The sequence below is a fragment of the Callithrix jacchus genome, chromosome 4 (genome assembly GCF_049354715.1).
Source record: "Callithrix jacchus isolate 240 chromosome 4, calJac240_pri, whole genome shotgun sequence".
Lineage (NCBI taxonomy): Eukaryota > Metazoa > Chordata > Mammalia > Primates > Cebidae > Callithrix > Callithrix jacchus.
Window position 1 is genome coordinate 65,423,180 of NC_133505.1, and position 17,723 is coordinate 65,440,902.

General features: G+C 41.8%; 1 protein-coding gene and 2 pseudogenes across 2 annotated transcripts in view; all 3 read left to right on the top strand.

Annotated features, from left to right (window-relative positions):
- The window catches only part of ZNF451 (zinc finger protein 451), a 120,794-nt gene that overhangs the window by 3,892 nt on the left and 99,179 nt on the right, over nucleotides 1-17,723 (top strand). The window contains exon 1 of one of the 2 annotated variants that reach the window (XM_078369467.1): nucleotides 11,923-12,016. The exons of the other annotated variant lie outside the window; for it this stretch is intronic. The gene's annotated coding sequence lies outside the window, so the exon portion shown is untranslated. Of the gene's footprint in view, nucleotides 1-11,922; nucleotides 12,017-17,723 lie in introns of those variants that run through there. 2 annotated transcript variants of the gene reach the window in all.
- Nucleotides 7,311-9,205, top strand: LOC144576419 (ezrin pseudogene; annotated as a pseudogene).
- LOC144582158 (cyclin-dependent kinase 4 pseudogene) lies at nucleotides 13,247-14,447 on the top strand (annotated as a pseudogene).

Below are 17,723 nucleotides of genomic sequence, written 5' to 3' on the forward strand. Positions count from 1 at the left end.
GCCTGAGGCAGGAGAATTGCCTGAACCCGGGAGGTGGAGGTTGCAGTGAGCAGAAATTGCACCACTGCACTCCAGCCTGGCGATAGACCGAGAGTCCATCTCAAAAAAAAAAAAAGTACAAGGCCTTTAGTTAAGCACCAAACAACTGCTTATAAAATACAGGACCTAGCAATATTAAAGATTGATTGTAAATCTGAGAAATTAGAAGTACACTTCTGTAGTTTTAAAACAGTTTTATAATATGAAAAACTACCCACTAACACACTACATTGTGTCTCATAGGACTTAAAAATTTTGAAGAAATAATTTCTTTTTTTTTTTTTTTTTGAGACAGAGTTTCGCTCTTGTTACCCAGGCTGGAGTGCAATGGCGCGATCTCGGCTCACCGCAACCTCCTCCTCCTGGGTTCAGACAATTCTCCTGCCTCAGCCTCCTGAGTAGCTGGGATTACAGGCACATGCCAGCATGCCCAGCTAATTTTTGTATTTTTAGTAGAGACGGGGTTTCACCTTGTTGACCAGGATGGTCTTGATCTCTTGACCTCATGATCCACCCACCTCGGCCTCCCAAAGTGCTGGGATTACAGGCTTGAGCCACCGCGCCCGGTGGAAGAAATAATTTCAATTCATGGCCTCATAAATCAAATTTATGGCCAGGCACGGTGGCTCACACATGTAATCCCAGCACTTTGGGAGGCTAGACGGGGTGGATAACCTGAGTTCAGGGGTTCGAGACCAGCCCGACCAAGAAAGTGAACCCTTTTGTATTTTCGTAAAATACAAAAATTAGCTGCGTGTGATGGCAGGCACCTGTATTTCCAGCTACTTGCAGGAGAATTGCTTGAACCCGGGAGGTGGAAGTTGCAGTGAGCCAAAATCGCACCACATCTGGGCAACAGAGCAAGACTTCATCTCAAAAAAACAAAAAAGTCAAAATTATGTAGCTTAAAAAATTTTTTTTTAATTAATTTTTTTTTGAGGGAGAGTCTTGCTTTGTCGCCCCCGTAGTGGTGTGATCATGGCTCACTGCAACGTCTGCTTCCAGCCTCAAGCCATCCTCCCACCTCAGCTTCCCAAGTAGCAGGGATTACAGGCAGACATGACCATAACTGGCTAGTTTTTGTATTTTTGGTAGAAACAGGATTTCCCCATATTGCCCAGGCTAGCCTTGAACTCCCTGGTTTAAATGATCCACCCACCTTAGCCTCCCAAAATGCTGAGATTACAGGTGTGAGCCACTGCACACGTTAAAATAGCACTGCACACACTGCAGCTATTTTAAAATCTCTACTTAGAACAGTTTAAGCTGGTGGAGAAAAAAAACTATTTTCTGCCACAATAAATGATGCTCCAGCTAAGTTAGGTTAAAAAAGTCAGATTTCATTGGAATTTTTTAACAAACTTGATGTTTCTGTTATTTCTTCATTCTACTAAATGTTACGGTTTGAAAATCTGCTCAGTGTTTTGAAATGGTTTCTACAACAAATTGTCACTTGTTGGGTACAGTTAAGTGCCCATTATGTAAGTATACATGGTACAAATCAATACCAACTTATAGGATTCTGTAAAGAATTAAGAGATGAATTTAGTGATCTTATATACCCTGTCAGTCAGTTGGTCATATTGTAGAAGAGCTCTACAAAACTTACTGTACTGTTAAGTCCAAGATTTTCTTCTGTAACAGGAATGTTGGCCAAATATTTAATAATCAAAGACCAAAAATTGCAGTTTAATTTTTCTACCCAATATCCCATGGCATATGAATGATCTAAATTTGAAGCTCCAAGGATAGGAAAAAGCTTACTTGTGCCTGACCTAGACAAGTACTAGAGTTTATATTGAAATCAAAACTTCTAAAAATACAAATCAGTGAGATTAATTGTATTCATTTTTCTAACATAAGTCAATATGCTTGAAGTTTTAATTGTATTTGATAGTGTCATGTAAATTTACTGTAAAAACTAAGAAAAATTTTTAAACTGCTCTATCGATTAGATTTAGGGTTGCTTTTCAGTATACTCAGTAACTCTGAATTCAGTGTTAACAGTAAACTGAGCTTACATAAGATTTATTGAATTTACCTAACTTAGGCAAATGTTTTCAAACTGATATGCTTTTGGTCTGAAGACAAATCAATTATTTTGAAAAAGACGAATGGGATTTTTTTTCAGTGTGGATATGAGAAATAAAAGAAAATGATAATTATGTTTGGAACAATTTGAATATTTGAGTCTACTTTGTCGCCTGTGATTTATCACTGTATTTCTATTTTATTTTATTTTTATTTTTTTTGAGACGGAGTTTTGCTCTTGTTACCCAGGCTGGAGTGCAATGGCGCGATCTCAGCTCACCACAACCTCTGCCTCCTGGGTTCAGGCAATTCTCCTGCCTCAGCCTCCCAAGTAGCTGGGACTACAGGCGCGTGCCAGCATGCCCAGCTAATTTTTTTATTTATAGTAGAGACGGGGTTTCACCATGTTGACCAGGATGGTCTTGATCTCTTGACCTCGTGATCCACCCACCTCAGCCTCCCAAAATGCTGGGATTACAGGCGTGAGCCACTGCGCCTGGCCTTGTATTTCTATTTTAGAATTACATATGTGGCTTGCAGTGTAGTTGTATTAGATAGCACTACCCTATGTGATAGTTACTCTTAAAGCCAAGTTTCAGCAATCTAGACCTTACTTTTGACTTCAGGATCTGTGGTGAACTGTCTTTTCTTCAGTTTCACAACCAAATGAATAGGTCCAAAGTTGAATTTATTCATCTGTCATCATACCTGTTTTGAGAAATGGTCCAACCATTTCCCTTGATGCTAAACTAGAAATGTCGAAGATATTTGAAACCTTTTCTTCATCTACCTTGCCTTGTCTCTTCCACCTCTCTTCCTGTAGTTATCTTGGTTTAAGTTGCCATTTTTCTTGCTTAGAGTAATATAATAACTTTGTAATAAGTCTCTCTGCCCTCATTCTTAGCCCTTGTTAATATTACATATTCTTTATACTAAGGATTAACTATTCTAAAGTACACATTTATTCTTATATAAATTATTGAGAAGACATTTAGACAAGAAACTCAAATCACTTAAACAGATTTATAATCTTGTATAGCAAATCTGGGATGGCTACAATCTTTGCTTGAGTAGCTGAAGTGTCATTGTTGTGTTATCTGGAGAGATTTAGGTCTTTCTCTCATAATTGCAGGATGCCTGGCACAATTTCAGGGATGCTCAATGTAAAGCAACATGGCAAGGGCTGGGTCAGACCCTGCATATTCATCAGGAAGTCAGAAGCTCTGTCAGAAGCGTTACTAAGCAGACTTATATTTCACTGGCCTTAACTGTGTCAGCATGGCCATACTCGTTGCAAGGGAAAGTTGGAATGTGAGCTTTTACCTTTCATAGCTTTTGTATTAGAAGTAGGCAAGGGAGAAATAATTGGGAATGGGTGGTTGATTAGCTGGTCTATGAAGTCTAACATATTTTTCCTCTACTGAAAAGCTTTTACTGGCTCCCCACTTTGTTCAGGATAGTTTAAGGTTATAATGAGTCTGTGCCCTCCATCTGGTACTGAACTCAAGGTAGCACTCACTGGCCTGGTTATGAAAGGGCAATTTAAAGATGATCTAATAGGGTCTCTGTGTTTTGTAGATAGTAAAATTGATATTTCAAGAGGTTTAGTTAATTGCCAGGGTCATAGTTTGTTATGAACAGATAACCAAAATTACTATTGAATGTTTTGGGAACTGAAAATTTGATTTGTTTATTTATTTTTATTATAAAGACTGGGTCTTGCCATGTTGCCCAGGCTTGTCTTGAACTCCTGGCGTCAAGTGATCCTCCTGCCTTGACCTCCCAAAGTGCTGGGATTACAGGCATGAACCACTGCACCTGGCCTGAAAAATGTGATTTTAAATTATGTTCCACCTTTTAATATGAGGATGGCCTGGAAGAGTTAATTAATGTCTCTGAGTGTTAATTTATCTGTCTTTCAGCAAGGATAATAATTGCATATTGAATGGTTCCATGTATGTGTGTATGTATTTATTTATTGAGACAAGTTCTCACTCTGTTGCCCAGGCTGGAGTACAGTGGCACAGTCACGGCTCACTGCAGCCTTGACCTCCCAGACATGGGCAGTCCTCCTACTTCAACCTCCCAAGTAGCTAGGACTGTAGGCATGCACCACCATCCCCAGCTAATTTTAAAATTATTTGTAGAGACAGGGGTCTTCTTCTGTTGTCCAGGTTGGTCTCGAACTCCTAGGCTCAAGTGATGATCCTACCTCAGCCTCCCCAAATGCTGAGATTACAGGCGTGAGCCACACCTAGCCTAGTTTCAGGTTTTGTGGGCCCTGTTGATTACTGAATTTGGCACACTCTAAGAAAAATAATCCCACAAAATTGTGAATACACCATTAGAAATTATTTGAAATATTTAGATTAAGAAAATAAATCACGGCTGGGCATGGTGGCTCACGCCTATAATCCCAGTACTTGGGGAGGCCGAGGCGGGTAGATCACGAGGTCAAGAGATCGAGACCATCCTGGTCAACAAGGTGAAACCCCGTCTCTACTAAAAATACAAAAATTAGCTGGGCATGGTGGTGCGCGCCTGTAGTCCCAGCTACTCAGGAGGCTGAGGCAGGAGAATTGCTTGAACCCAGGAGGTGGAAGTTGCGGTGAGCCGAGATCATGCCATTGTACTCCAGTCTGGGTAACAACAGCGAAACTCTGTCTCAAAAAAAAGAAAGAAATCACTGTAATCTTCACAATATTTAAAAGTTAACAATATCACAAAATATAGATGTGAAAAAGGCATGATGTTTTTATTAATTACAGCTCTATAATTATTTTTTTCTAGGTTGGTTGGTTGGTTTGTTTTGAGACAGGGTCTCATTCTGTCACCAAGGCTGAAGTGCAGTGGCACGATCTCAGCTTACTGCAACCTCCACCTCAGTCTTCTGAGTAGCTGGGACCACAGTCACGTGCCACCACATTGGGCCAATTTTTATATGTTTTTGTGGAGACAGGGTTTCACCATGTTGCTCGGGCTAGTCTGGAACTCCTGAGCTCTAGGAATCCACCTACCTTGGCCTCCCCAAGTTCTAGGATTACAGGGCTGAGCCACTGTGCCTGGCCCTGAGTTTTCTTTTGGTTATATATGCATTGATTGTCTCCATCTGACAGTTCTGTAATGGCATTTTCTATAGAGGAATAGAAGGATAATTTAGAGTATCCTCTAGCTTAGTTAATGGAAATTTGATTTTTTTATTTTTGACAGTTTACATAGGTTTCTTTCAAATTCTCAACTATGACTAATACAGTGTAATTTTTTAGGATTATTATCACATGTAGGGAAACTTCTTTTTTTTTTTTTTTTTTTTTGAGACAGTGTCTCCCTCTGTTACCAGGCACCAGGTTGGGTGCAGTGGTGCAATCTCGGCTCGCTGCAACCTCCGCCTCCCAGATTCAAGCAATTCTCTTGCCTCAGCGTCCCAAATAGTTGGGACTACAGGCACGCCACCACACCCAGCTAATTTTTTTTTTTTTTAAGACAGAGTCTCACGCCGTCACCAGGTGCTAGGCTGGAGTGCAGTGGCACGACCTCGGCTTGCTGCCTCCCAGGTTCAACCTCCGCCTCCCAGGTTCAAGCAATTCTCCTGCCTCAGCCTCCCCAGTAGCTGGGACTACAGGCGCACGCCACCACGCCCAGATAATTTTTTTGTATGTTTAGTAAGACAGAGTTTCACCATGTTGGCCAGGGTGGTCTTCATCTCTTGACCTCATGATTCGCCCACCTCGGCCTCCCAAAGTGCTGGGATTACAGGCGTAAGCCACGGCGCCCAGCCTTGTGTATTTTTTTTAGTAGAGATGGGGTTTCACCATGTTGGCCAGGATGGTCTCGATCTTTTGACCTCGTGATCTGCCCACCTTGACCTCCCAAAGTGCTGGGATTACAGGCGTAAGCCACTGCGCCCGACCGGGTAACTTCTTTTAAGAGTCACCTCTGAACTACAAGATTTCAGAGCATTTCAATTTTTTGTGAAGTGACTGCTCTTAATATTGTTTCAATTGACCAAAGTATTCTTAGAAGACTTCCCAACTGAGATGGACAGCAATAGTTTACACATGGAAGAGATTTCAGAGTATACAAATACATCCCAGTCACTCATTAACAAGATCTCAGAAATGTCTGCTGCCACTACATGGTTACAACAGGAAGGGAAAGTACACAGAAGGTGCAGGTGAAATGGAAGGAGACAGTAGTCTTAACTGATTATGGTAAAAATATTTCTGTGGCAGGGCGGGGTGGCTCATGTCTGTAATCCTAGCACTTTGGAAGGTCAAGGCAGGTGGATTACCTGAGCTAAGGAGTTCGAGACCAGCCTGGGCAACATGGCGAAACAGTCTCTACTAAAATACAAAAAATTAGCTGGGTGTGGTGGTATGTGCCTGTAGTCGTAGCTACTCGAGAGAATGAGGCAAGAGAATCCCTTGAACCAAGGAGGTGGAAGTTGCAGTGAGCTGAGATTGCACCACTGCACTCCAGCCTGGGCTGAAGAGCGACACTCCGTCTCCAAAAAAATTTTTTTGCAAATTTAACAAAAATATATAAATGTGAAGAGATATTACTTGGGTCCTTTTTTGGAAGGTACCCATTAGTAAGTTTCACAGTTACTCTGCCTTTGACTTACCTCTTCTAGTGTTTTGGATTCTTGAATGAGGTAAAGCAGACTTGAGAAATTCTTAGATGCTTAATACGTAATCAACAAATATTACCAGAAAAATGAAAGAATTGTGGATAATTTTTTAAGCTGGTTGTTGAGTATGGGTATGGGGGAGGGAGGGGCTTTTTTCTTTTTTCTCTTTTTTTTAGAGATGGGGGGTCTCGCTATGTTGCCCAGGCTGGAGTGCAGTGGCCATTCACAGGCGCAATTTCACTACTGATCAGCTTGGGAGTTTTGACCTGCTCTGTTTCTGACCTGGGCCCGTTCACACCTAGGCAACCTGGTGGTTCCCCACTCCCAGGAGGTCACCATATTGATTCTGAACTTAGTGCAGACACCTGATTGGGCATAGTACACTACAGCCCAGAACTACTGGGCTCAAGCAATCCTCCCACCTCAGCCTCCCGAGTAGCTGGGACTATTGGCACTTGCCACCATGCCTGGCTTTACTTTGTGTTTAAAATTTTCCCAATAGGGGAGCTCACTGAGCACTGCAGGTGCTGGGTTAGGACAGCGTCTTTGCTGCTTTTGGAGAGTCGTGTTTCCGGGCATCGAGGATACTCAGCAAGAACTGAAAATACTTAAACCAATCAATGTCCGAGTTACCACCATGGATGCAGAGCTGGAGTTTGCAATCCAGCCAAATACAACTGGAAAACAGCTTTCTGATCAGGTGGTGAAGACTATAGGTCTCTGGGAAGTGTGATACTTTGGCCTCCAGTATGTGGATAATAAAGGATTTCCTACCTGGCTGAAGCTGGATAAGAAGGTGTCTGCCCAGGAGGTCAGGAAGGAGAATCCCCTCCAGTTCAAGTTCCAGGCCAAGTTCTACCCTGAAGATGTGGCTGAGGAGCTCATCCAGGACATCACCCAGAAACTTTTCTTCCTCCAAGTGAAGGAAGGGATCCTTAGTGACGAGATCTACTGCCCTCCTGAGACTGCCGTGCTCCTGGGGTCCTATGCTGTGCAGGCCAAGTTTGGGGACTACAACAAAGATTTGCACAAGTCTGGGTACCTCAGCTATGAGCGGCTGATCCCTCAAAGAGTCATGGACCAGCACAAACTTACCAGGGACCAGTGGGAAGACCGGATCCAGGTGTGGCATGCGGAACACTGTGGGATGCTCAAAGATAACGCTATGTTGGAATACCTGAAGATTGCTCAGGACCTGGAAATGTGTGGAATCAACTATTTTGAGATAAAAAACAAGAAAGGAACAGACATTTGGCTTGGAGTTGATGCCCTTGGACTGAATATTTATGAAAAAGATGATAAGTTAACTCCAAAGATTGGCTTCCCTTGGAGTGAAATCAGGAACATCTCTTTCAATGACAAAAAGTTTCATTAAACCCATAGACAAGAAGGCACCTGACTTTGTGTTTTATGCCCCCTGCCTGAGAATTAACAAGTGGATCCTGCAGCTCTGCATGGGCAACCATGATCTGTACATGCGCCACAGGAAGCCCGACACCATCGAGGTGCAGTCAGATGAAGGCCCAGGCCCGGGAGGAGAAGCATCAGAAGCAGCTGGAATGGCAACAGCTGGAAACAGAGAAGAAAAGGAGAGAAACTGGAGAGAGAGAAAGAGCAGATGCTGCGTGAGAAGGAGGAGCTGATGCTGTGGCTGCAGGACTATGAGAAGACCAAGAAGGCAGAGAGAGAGCTCTCAGAACAGATTCAGAGGGCCCTGCAGCTGGAGGAGGAGAGGAAGCGGGCACAGGAGGAGGCCGAGCACCTAGAGGCTGACCGCATGGCTGCACTGCGAGCTAAGGAGCTGGAGAGTCAGACGGTGGATCAGATAAAGAGCCAGGAGCAGCTGGCTGCGGAGCTTGCGGAGTACACTGCCAAGATTGCCCTCCTGGAAGAGGCGCAGAGGTGCAAGGAGGATGAGGTTGAAGAGTGGCAGCACAGGGCCAAAGAAGCCCAGGATGACCTGGTGAGGACCAAGGAGGAGCTGTACCTGGTGATGATGGCACCCCTGCCCCCACCACCCCGTGTACGAGCCAGTGAGCTACCATGTCCAGGAGAGCTTGCAGGATGAGGGTGTGGAGCCCATGGGCTACAGCACAGAGCTGTCTGGTGAGGGCATCCGGGATGACCGCAACAAGGAGAAGCGTATTACCGAAGCGGAGAAGAATGAGCGTGTGCAGCGGCAGCTGCTGACGCTGAGCAGCGAGCTGTCCCAGGCCCCAGATGAGAATAAGAGGACCCACAATGACATCATCCACAATGAGAACATGAGGCAAGGCCGGGACAAGTACAAGACGCTGCGGCAGATCCGGCGGGGCAACACCAAGCAGCGCATTGACGAGTTCGAGGCCATGTAGTGGCCAGGCCAGGACCGTGGGCAGAGGGGCGCTCACAGTTGGCGCTGCTGTCAACGCTGCCAGCCTCGTCATGCTTGTGTCTTTAGTACTCCCAAGTCTAGGAACTCCCTCATCAGATCCCAGTTCCTGTAAAAAGCATTACCCAACAGAACCATTCTGGGCTGGGAACCAGGGAGGCACCCTGGTTGGTTTTCCCCAGTTGTATCATAGTGCCAAGCAGGCCTGATTCTTGAGATTATTTTCAAATCACCTCCTGTGTTGTGCTGAGAGCAGGACTGATTGAATTACGGAAAATGCCTGTAAAGTCTGAGTAAGAAACTTTATGCTGGCCTGTGTGACACAAGATTCTGTATCACTAAAGGAAACTGCGGCGTGGCTTCCATCTGTGCCATACTTCCTCTGCATTTGAAACTAGCTCAAATTGGTTTTTGATTTTAATTTCTGTGAAGGATCCATCTTTGTATATTTACATGCTTTGAGCGTTGAAAATTATTTCAGAAATGAGACAAGCACTCGCACACACAACGATTCCCTCCTCCTGTCACTCCATGCAGCTGGCAGAAATCACAGTGGTCATCAGCATGAGCAGCAGAGGAGGACACCTGGATAAATTTTTAGTTTTGTTGGTTTTTTGCTTAACAGTTAGAAAACTACATTGTTGTACTTATACACCTGATTGATCAGCTATATAGTATTTATGTACAAGTGATAATACAGATTTGTAACATTAGTTTTAAAAAGGGAAAGTTTTGTTCTGTATATTTTGTTACCTTTTACAGAATAAGAATTACATATGGAAAACCCTCTAACCATGGCATTTGATGTGATGTGGCAGGGCAGTCGTGAGTCACCTGCCTGCTGCAGTCACTTGTAAACAGGATTTTTATTGTTAGTGTTTTATGCATGTAACAGACTATGCACACTTTTAATTTTGTCAGATATACACATGCCACTGTGACCATTTAGACTCCAGCCATGAGACTGTTCGCTCATGCGTGTCTGTTTCCATCTCTGCCATGGCCTTGGCAGGCTGCAGGGAAGCAGCTTTGGAAGGTCGTTCCTTCTGCCCACTCTTCATTCCTTCTTGTGCACTGCTTTCTCCTTTGCAGTTAAGACGCCATGAACAGGTGGATTCCATGCTGCAGGCATGAAATAAAAGCTTTGCAAAGGCAAATAAATAAATAAATAAATTTTCCCAGTAAAAGTATTTTTAAAATCACATGAGATAAATGTAAAATAATTTAACATTTTTGTATGCTGGAATCCTCTATATAGATTCTTTTCCTTCCTTCCTTCCTTCCTTCCTTCCTTCCTTCCTTCCTTCCTTCCTTCCTTCCTTTCTCTTTCTTTCTTTCTTTCTTTCTTTTCTTTTCTTTCTTTTTCTTTCTTTCTTTCTTCTTTCTTTTTTTTTTTTTGAATTGGAGTCTCACTCTGTTGCCCAGGCTGGAGTGCAGTGGCATGATCTCTGCTCATTGCAACCTCTTTCTCCACATTCAAGCAGTTATTCTGTCTCAGCCTCCTGAGTAACTTGGATTACAGGTGCGCTCTACTGCACTTGGTTAATTTTTGTATTTTTAGTTGAGACAGGATTTCACCACGTTGGTCAGGCTGGTCTCAAACTCCGAACCTGAAGTGATCCGCCTGCCTCAGCCTCCCAAAGTGCTGGGATTATAGGCGTGAGCCACCCCTATATGCAGATTATGTTATTTCTAAGTAATAATAGCTATTATTAACAATTTTTATTTTTAAGCAAAACCCCCTAGTCCCAAAATAACTTACAAATATTTCAAATACTATAATACAATACTATGAATTGGCCCTTTTTTTAAAATTGCTTTTTAAGATACTATATGTACCTGAAAAAAAAGCATCTTGAGTTCTAAATATAGCGTTGGATTTTGTGGGAGAATCTGTAACTTTGGCGGTGAGCATCCAGAGACATGCACTATGTAAGACATCAGTAACATTGCTGGGCTCTCCGAAGGGAGCAACAGGCTTGCTGAAGAAGCTGATATAGATAACAATGATGCATCAAACCCGAGAATTTCTACCAGTCAATTAAGCATGCATAGTGGTTTATTTGAGGATATGTATTTCCCCATTCTAAAATATATAGTTGGTATATGAGAAAAATGTGTTATATTCCTACCTCAAACCAATTCTAGAAAAGATTAAAGATGGAATAAAGAGGAAAAATTGAAGTCATAAAATAAAAATAAACTAATGATTATTTTTGTGTTCTCTGAATGGGAAGAATATTTTCAATCCAAAGGTAGTGAAGCCAGAGTGCTCCAACAGACCTTAGCCAATGCATGAATTCTGCCTGTGAACATTTTATTAAGAATTTTACTCTGTGGTAGATGTATGGTCAGCATTTTCATCTGTTCTATAACAACGTTTTTCTTGTGAATGTTTTTCATGCATTTGTCAATTTTGCAGCTTTCTCACAATTTTTCTTATAAAATATTTATATTGATCCTGTGCTGTAGCATTTCTTGAACATATATTTTAGTGGCATGCAGTTTTCTGGGCCAGCAGTTTGCAAATGGATTCCTGGATGGTGGGAGGCCCCGGAGTTTTCTTCCAGGATTTATAAATGTTCCAAAGGCCTTCTCTTTATTGTCATAGAGACCACTGATTCTGACAGGTGTGGCTTTTCTGGGAAATTTTTTTGTGTGTGTCCCTGCTCTCTCTGGTTCTTTGATCTGAGATGAATCTGGAAGAGTGTCTGTCACAAGCCCTGCACTCCCCAGGCCCTTCAGCACCTGCAGCTTCATGTGAGCCTTTCACCTCAGGGAGTATGTTTTTGCTGGACCTTTCTGAGATGTACTGCTAAGAGCCCTCTGTTCTCTGTGCTTTTCTTTCTGCATTCCAACCTCGTGACTTCTGGTGAAGCTCAGCTTCTGCAGCTCTGTGCTCACTCAGTTGTTAGGTTTTTGGATTGAAGATTTTGCATTTCTCGGTAAGTTCCTCCTTTTCGGGAAGTATCGTTTTGCTGATGCTCTCAGATTTGCTATTCATAAAGGACTTTGATATTTTCTTTGTACTTTCTTAATTTTAATTGTTTTTCCTTTTGACTGCAGAATTTATGTGACCTACTTGCTGAAAAAATGGGGCAATTTTAAAAAATCTTCTATATTTTGTTCCTAATTTTTCTTTGTTGCATTGTTTACTGTCTCAGAGGAGGAGAAAGAGGGAAAGGCTACCTACCAATGTGCTCGTAACAAAGATGTATATCCAGTGTTGGTAATCAGAAGCCTAATGCAACTTTGATTCTCATTTTATTCAAAAGCTGTCTCTCCAGGCTCCTCGAGGCTGTTTCAATGTTTTCATCTGATATACTAGAATTTGATGAAAATGCCTGTTGAGTTTTTTTTTTTGAGTTGGGGTCTTGCTCTGTCACTCAGGCTGGAGTGCAGTGGCATGATCACAGTTCACTGCAGCCTCGACCTCCTGGGCTCAAGCAATCCTTCTACCTCTGCCTCCCTGTAGCTGGGACTACAGGCTCACACTGGCACATCTGACTAACATTTTATTTTTTGGTAGAGATGGAGTCTTGCTACATTGCCCATCCTGGTTGTGCATCTTTTTCATTAATTGTGCTGAGTACATAATGGACCCTTTCAAACTGAATACCTGTATTCTTCAATTCAGAGAAATTTTATTTTTATGTAGTTTCTACATGATTTTCTCCTCCCTAGTTTTCATCTTTGAATTTCAGTTATTCTGGGAATTCAGTTATGGATTGAATACATGTCTTATCTTTTCTCTACCATGAAAATCCATGCATATTTCTTTTTTCAGTTTCTGGGAAATTTCCTTCAACGTATAAATTCCAGCCTTTTAAAATTGTAGCCATTAAATTCGAATTTCTGTCTGGGTATGGTGGCTCACACCTGTAATCTCAACACTTCGGGAGGCTGAGGTGGGTGCATCAGTTGAGGTCCGAAGTTCAATACCAGCCTGGCCAACATAGTAAAACCCTGTCTCTACTTAAAAAAAAAATAGCCAGGGGTGGTGGTACATGCCTGTAATCTCAGCTACTCAGGAGGCTGAAGTGGGAGAATTGCTTGAACCTCCAGGAGGTGGAGGTTGCAGTGAGCCAAGATCTCAATACTGTACTCCAGCTCCAGCTTGCGGTCAACATTGAGACTCCTATGTTAAAAAAAAAAAGAAAATTCTAGCTCTCTAGTCTGCAGCCTGTGTCTATGGTCAGGCCCTTTGCGTCCAGCTGCCAGGGACTGAGCTCGGGTGTATGGGGCCACAGAAACCGGCTCCGTGGCCCCAATAACGGGCCACCCCCGCAGCACCCCAGCCTGGCGTGAGGGTCTCCCTTGATATGAGAATGGCTACCTCTCGATATGAGCAGGTGGCTGAAATTGATGTCGGTGCCTATGGGACAATGTACAAGACCTGTGATCGCCACAGTGGCCACTTTGTGGCCCTCAGGAGTGTGAGAGTCCCCAATGGAGGAGCTGGAGGAGGCCTTCCCATCAGCACAGTTCGTGAGGTGGCCTTACTGAGGCGACTGGAGGCTTTTGAACATCCCAACGTTGTCCGGCTGATGGATGTCTGTGCCACATCCTGAACTGACCAAGAGATCAAGGTAACCCTGGTGTTTGAGCATGTGAACCAAGATCTAAGGACATATCTGGACAAGGCACCCTCACTTGGCTTGCCAGCCGAGACCGTCAAGGATCTGATGCGACAGTTTCTAAGAGGCGTAGATTTTTTTCATGCCAATTGCATCGGTCACCGAGATCTGAAGCCAGCGAACATTCTGGTGACAAGTGGTAGAACAGTCAAGCTGGCTGGCTTTGGCCTGGCCAGAATCTACAGCTACCAGATGGCACTTATACCCATGGTTGTTACACTCTGGTACCGAGCTCCCGAAGTTCTTCTGCAGTCCACATATGCAACACCTGTGGACATGTGGCTTGTTGGCTGTATCTTTGCTGAGAGGTTTCGTTGAAAGCCTCTCTTCTGCAGAAACTCTGAAGCTGACCAGTTGGGCAAAATCTCTGACCTGATTGGACTGCCTCCAGAGGATGACTGGCCTCGAGATGTATCTCTGCCCCGTGGAGCCTTTCACCCCAGAGGGCCCCACCCAGTGCAGTCAGTGGTACCTAAGATGGAGGAGTTGGGAGCACATCTGCTGCTGGAAATGCTGACTTTTAACCCACACAAGCGAATCTCTGCCTTTCGAGGTCTGCAGCACTCTTATCTACATAAGGAGGAAGGTAATCTGGAGTGAGCAATGAATTGGCTGCCATGGAAGGAAGAAAAGCTGCTGTTTCTCTTCTGGACACTGAGACGGCACTGCCTTCGTCTCTGAGCCTGTGGAGGCTCCACCTCCACCTTTCTACAGAGATTACTTTGCTGCCTTAATGACATTCCCCTCCTACCTCTCCTTCTGAGGCCTCTCCTTCTGCCCCCTATTTCTCAACACTAAGGGGTATGTTCCCTTGTGTCCCTTTCTCTACCTTTATATTGGGGGTCTTTTTTAATACAGGAAAAACAAAATAAAGAAAAAAAATTCTAACTTCAAAGAGCTGTTTCTTGTTTTCTGATTGTATCATTTAATACTATGCTTATCTCTGGAAGCCTTTGATTTATCCTCTGAGAATAATAATTTTATTAAAAACTATTATTTTCTGGGCATTATTTGTTTCCCTTAAGATCTCTTTCTCTTGTTATCTGAAATTTGCTTTCCTCTCTGACGCCTTTCTCTTTTATCCTTGGATGTTCTTTCATATTTAACCTGTTACTGGGTAGCTTCACTGGGAGTCACTGGGTAGAAGGGCATTTGTTTTGTTGGGATAGCTACATATCAGTCTGATACTGTGTCTTATAGTTTATGCTAAGTGTTTCTCCACAAGTTTCCTTGGTTCTTCTGGCTGATAATGTTTGCACAGAAGACAGACAAAAGGGGGCTGGAACTGTTAAAAATAGACTTATAATGAATTCTGTCACTCATGCTCACAACTGCACATGATGTCCTGGGCCATGGGTGAATCCTTTGAACTTAATGCAGAGAATGTCTTGTGAGTAGAAATGTGGAGATGTGCGTATGCAGTTTTTCAACCTTTTTGTTAAGTGGCACCTTACCTTCATCATTCAGTGCATGTGGTGTCATAGTTCTGAGTCCTTCCTGGGTTCCCTGGGGCAGACTGGTTTCTTGCCTTTGCCCTCTGAAATAAATTAACTACTTCTCCACCTACTTTTGTCTCCCAAACTTCTTCAACTGTCTAATGGAGATAATACTACATAATACCTTACAAAGCTGTTGTGTAGATTAAATGAATTTATATATGTAATATGCATAGCACAGCACCTAGCATGGAGTAATCATTCTATAAATGGTAGTTATTAGTATTATACAATTTCTCAATATCCCAGACAGTCCTGGTCATATTAATTACCTGGGTAGTGATGCCAATAAAATCTCTACTGCTGTTTTTGTGGAATTACTAATTTATTTGTATTCATTTTAGCAAAATAAAAAATTGAGAGAAATGAAATAAATTCATGCTTTAATCCTGCCATTACAGTATCTTGTTAGAAGTTTGTGATAAATTATAACGTCTGATAGTTAATCATTATTCAATATTATTTTTTAAGAATATTTTGACTGTTTTCATACCTCAGTCCAGAAGAGTTTTACAGTCATTTTGACTGGTTTTCTCTAATCTCCTTCACCCTTAAAATACTCCTAAGATTTTGATTACAATTATACTTAAGTAATTTTCAAATCTGGGGAGAAGTTACATATTTATAAAACTTATTTTTTCAATCCAAGAACAAGGTCAGCTTAACATACACTTTTTCTTCCTCCTCAGTAAATATTTGCATTTTTTTCATGTAGACCCTACATACTAATTTAATTTCTATGTATTTTATATGTTCACATTTTACATGTTGCTACTATAAATGGGACATTATTTTTATTTTTGACTATTACTTTATAGAAAAAAATATATTTATGTATTTCTTTTTAAATGTCCAAGTTACTTTTTTGATTCAAGTAGGTTTTTTGGGTAGGGGAAAAAGTTTCTTTTTCAAATAATGATCATTTTACCTTCTCTTTCTAATATTTATGACTAGTATTCTTTTTCTTAACTCATAGCATTGCTTATTACTTCAAAAATAGTAGACTTCAGAAGTAGTGGTTATAAATATGTTTATTTTGTCCTTCACTTGAATAGGAATGCCTTTAAGGTTGTTATGTCTGACACTTGTTGACTGCATATAAGACATTCTTTAAACAAGTTTCCCACTGACTTGTGTTTTGCTTTTGCTGCTTTAAGCTAGAATGTCCCAGGAAGTACACACACACATTTCTCTCACACATACAAGTCTCATAATACACTCATAAAAAGAAGGCAGTTATTTGAGATTCTAATATCTGGGAACTTTGTGGTAGACAATCAAGCTCTATCCTCAGAGGAACAAAAAAATGGACACTTGGATTTAAAAGTGGCAGGATCCAGAGGCGAAAAGAAGAGGAAAGGAAACAAAAAATTCTGTATCTTTGGAATTATGTGGCACAAATTCCTGGTACCATGTTCAGGTTCATTTGCTTTCTACATGATTCCATTTTATGATCACACTAGTGTGGAAACTGTACCCCATGATTTAAAAAAATTTACTTGGCATTATTTTATTCTATTAGTATGAATTAAGCTGAACTTGTGAACAGTGATTGCTGTATCATAGATTCAAAAGTTATTGAATAGGTGGGACTGTTTGCTCCCATACCAAACAGGCCTGACTATTACTTCTGTTTCAAATATTTGTTTTCTACCCCGCATTTTCCAGCTGTTATCTTTTCCTGCAACTTTGAGTATACTTGCTTCCAGTAAACCTCCCCTATCTACTAATCTGCTGCTTCTGGTCATCTCAGACTCAGTTATGCGATAAACCTGTTTCATGTCACTAAATCTAAAGAATAAATAGGGTATGTTATAGGATTTGAGTATAACACCCATGAGTAGTTCAGAGTAATTTTTATGTACTGATAAAATTATTTTGGCTCACAGCTGGCTAATAAAAATTTATTATTTTAACTAATTAATTAATTTTGAATGGGTAATACATGCACATAGTGAAGTATTTTAAAAATGTAGACCAGGCATTGTGGCTGATGCTTGCAATCCCAGAACTTTGGGAGATGGAGGCAGGAGGATCTCTTGAGGCCAGGAATGCCAGATCAGCCTGGGCAACATAGCAAGACCCTGTCTTGACGAAATCTTTTTTTTTTTTTTGATTAGGTGGGTTTGGTAGCACGTGCCTAATAGCCCCAGCTACTCAGGAAGCTGAGGTGGGAGGATCACTTGAGCCTAGGAGTTTGGGGTTACAGTGACCTCTGATGGCACCACTGCATTCCAGCCTGGGTAGCAGAGTGAGACCCTGTCTTTAAAAATAAAAAATCCAAATGGTTACACATTGAAAAACGGTTTGTCCCTCATCACTACCCCAGACACTCACCAGAGAAAACCACTCCTATCACTTTTCTATGTATATTTCCAGATTGTATATATTATATATATAACTATATACATAAATTTTTCACAAATGGTAAGATTTTATATACACTTCTGAACTTTGCTTCTTTTTGGTAAGAATGTATCTTAAAGGTGAGTGCATATGTCTATTTAAAGCTGCTTTAT